Consider the following 3,957-nt stretch of genomic DNA (forward strand, 5'->3'; position numbering starts at 1 on the left):
CAAGTCTACCCGGACTCTCAAATACACATACCTCCATGGCAATGCAATTTCCTAATCCGAGGAGGAGTGGGGAATGGGCTGAGTTTGGAGCAGAGTTACAGTATATGTGGTTTAAACCATCATCAATTGGTAACTCAATGGGTAAGAGAAGTCCATGCCAAAGTGTGGCCCTTTAACTATTAATCATAGTATCCTCACAGGCCTGAGAATGTGGGAGGAACATTCTCCCATATTTTCTTATTTACTATAGAAAATAATAGGAAAGCAATCTTCTGAGACCAGTGCTTGACTCAACCTAATGGAGGGGGATTAGGTTCTCTGCATGTTTTTCTAGTGCGCTCATATAAAATACTCATTTTTTCCAGTTTATAATTAGATTGAAAATATTCCCTGTGAGCATATAAGTACATAACAACAATTTAATTGTTTCAAAAGGTAAAATGCAGAATAAACAACTATGTACAATATTGGATCCTTTTCTCATGTATTACCTTAATTACAGTCATTTAACAGCTTCACCAATTGCATCTCCTATTCTTTTTAAAAGCAATGTAATTGCATATAAATAATTCAAGTAAAGATGCAATCACGCAGGCCCAGAAACATTTGACTGGTTCTAGTTAGCCCAGAATGAATAATACTTAATATTTATTATTAAGCTCCATAACCAAAGGTGAAAGTATGCTAATATAATTATTCAGCATTAAAAAGAAAAAGACATGCCAATCTCACCAGAATAAATTGCTTTGTTTTCTAAAGTTTTAACAAGAGGGAAAAGAACTGCAGTTACTAAAGTTGGAAAAGAGGAGGGAAAAGGGAGAGGGAGAGGGAGGGGGGTTAATGAGAAATTGGTTAACAGACACAAATAATGTTTTTATATTGTAATGATGAATAAGCTAACTATTCTGATATGACCACCACACATTGTACATGACTATTGAAAGTCAACTTTGTATCCCACCTATATGTATAGTAAATTATCTTTAAAAATAAATAAATAAAATAAAATTCTAGCAGATTCATCGCTTCTCAGCCTTTTGGCTAAGATCAAGTGTAAAATTCTAGCAGATTCACTTGCTTTGAAAAAAAAACTGCTTCACCTAGAGTAGACCACAAACAGCAGAAAAATAAAAGAGTAAAAAATTATAATAAAATCTCCCATTGGAAATTGGGAATCTGAAATTCAGACAATGTTCAGTGCTTTGGCCCAAATTGCACACAGGAGTCTATGATGAAGGTGGATTTTACATACCAGTTTTTATCCCTGTGTCTGAATTATAGAATGCTGTGCAAATAGATTGTGTTGTTTCTCAGTCAGAAGTGCATTGAGGTGTCCAAACACATCTGAGCTGGAACTTCTAAAGAAGATAAAGCAGTCAAATGCATCCATACAAAATAGGAAAACTAAATTACATATCCATTTCATGAAAGGAACGCTCCAGCAGCTACGAGTCATAAACTGAAAATTAGTTCTGTATTTAACTATAGGAAAAGTAAAGCCAAATTAAACTAATTTAGCAGTATCATTTTTACACATTAAACAAGTATTATTAAGGAAACAATCAACAGTGAAAAGGCAACCCACAGAGGGAGAAAAATATTTGCAAACCACATATCTGATAAGGGGATGATATCTAAAATATGTAAGGGACTCCTACAACTCAATAGCAAAAAAACAACCCAATTAAAAAATGGGCAAAGGACTTGACCTGACATTACGCCAAAGAAGACGTACAATTGGCCATGAAAAGTATATCAAAAGATGCTCACCATCACTAGTCACCAGGAAAATCCAAATCGAAACCATAATGAGATATCACTTCACACCTGTTAGGATGGTCATTATTTTTAAAAAGTAAAATTACAATTTGTGATGATGAATATGCTAATAACATTGATTTGATCATCGCATACTGTATAAAAATAGTGATAGTCAATTCTATATCTCATAAATATGTATAATCAAAAATAAATACATCAATTTTCAAAAAAGGAAAACAAAAAAATTTCATAAAGAAAAAAAGTAAAACCAAAGTACAAAAAACAAGCATTGGAGAGAATGTGGATAACTTGGAATCCTTGTGCATTGTTGGTGGGAATGCAAAATGGTATAGTCTCTATGGAAAACAGTATGGAGATTCCTCAAAAAATTAAAAATAGAACTGCCATATGATCTAGCAATGCCCCTTCTGGATATTTATTCAAAAGAACTAAAATCAGGATCTCAAAGATGTATGTGCACTCTTGTATTCATTGCAGCATTATTTATAATGGCCAACATGTGGAAGCAACCTAAACATCCATCAATGGGTGAATAAATAAAGAAAATGTGGAGGCACCACCACCCCAACTACTGCCTCTGCCAGAGTGGCTCCCCAGCCCTTGGCCACTGTGGGCCAGACTATCTTCAAGATTATAAATTCTGATCCCCAGCCCAGCCGAGTGCGGGCCAATCAGAGAGGCACCCTGTCAGAGAGGCTTGAGATTCAGGGAGACCACATGCCCCACCGTGCCAGCACATGACCCAGCAGGTAGGCCTCACCGCTGCTGGACTCCATCCCCAGCTCGGCCGAGTGTGCACCAACCAGAGAGGCACCTCCCTGGAGAGACCTGAGGCGACCTCTCCAAGACCTGAGGCAACCACACATCTGAGGCACCAGTGGGCAAACGAGCAGACACTGAGGCAGCCATGACAAATTGGCAGCCCCAGCAGCATCCTAGCCAGACAATAGTGTCGAACCAGTGGACCGTGAAACCCCATGCCACAATGACTAAACATCAAAGGAAAGTTACCGGAAATATTAAAAATCAAGAAAGAACACCAACAAAGGGTAATAATCTCAAGCTCTAGATCCTATAGAACAAGAAGCCCTTGAAATGTCTGACAAGGAATTTCGAGTGATAATTCTTTTTTTTTTTTCCTTTTTGTCTTTTTTCGTGACCGGCATCGGATCGCAACCCTCAGTGTTACACCCGTACCGGACCGGGACCGGCAACGGGATCGCAACCCTCGGTGTTGCTCCCGCACCTTGCTCAGCCAGTGAGCGGCCGGTCTGTATGTGTGATCCGAACCCTCGGCGGGAGCGCCGCCATGCTTCCCAAGCGGTGCACTGTAGCAGTGCACCACCAGGCCAGCCCCTCGAGTGATAATTCTAAGGAAACTAAATGAGATACAAGAAAACTCAGCTGGACAAAACGATGAAATGAGGAAAAGTATACAGGACCTAAAAGAAGAAATGTACAAAGAAATCAATGCCTTGAAAAAGAATGTAGCAGAGCTTGCCGAGCTGAAGGATTCATTCAACAAAATATAAACTACAATAGAGAGTTTAACCAGCAGGCTTTCAGAAGCAGAAGAGAGAACTCCTGACCTTGAACATGGGCTGTTTGAAATAACACAGGCAGACAAGAAAAAAATAAACAGAAAAAAGAATTAAAAACATTAAAGAAAATCTAAGAGACATATCAGACAACCTTAAGTGCTCAAATATCCGAGTCATGGGTATTCCAGAAGAGGAGGGAAAAGGAGATTGCATTGAAAACATATTCAACAAAATAGTGGCAGAAAACTTCCCAGGTATAGGAAAAGACACAGATTTTCAGATTCAGGAAGCTCAAAAATCTCCAAATGTATTCAACCCATAAAGGTCTTCTCCAAGACATGTTATAGTCAAATTGGCAAAACTCAAAGACAAAGAGAGAATCTTAAAGCTGCAAGAGAGAAGCATCACATCACCTATAAGGGAGCCCCAGACTAACATCAGACTTTTCATCACAAACCGTAAAAGCCAGAAAGGAATGGGATGATATATTCAAAATTCTAAAAGACAGAGATTACCAGCCAAGAATGCTCTATCCCACAAGGCTGTTCTTCTGAAATGAAGGGCAAATAGTATATTTTTCAGACAAACAAAAACGGTGGTAATTCACTACCACATGACCACCCTTACAAGAAAT

The sequence above is a fragment of the Galeopterus variegatus genome, unplaced genomic scaffold (genome assembly GCF_000696425.1).
Source record: "Galeopterus variegatus unplaced genomic scaffold, G_variegatus-3.0.2 Scaffold6720, whole genome shotgun sequence".
Taxonomy (NCBI): domain Eukaryota; kingdom Metazoa; phylum Chordata; class Mammalia; order Dermoptera; family Cynocephalidae; genus Galeopterus; species Galeopterus variegatus.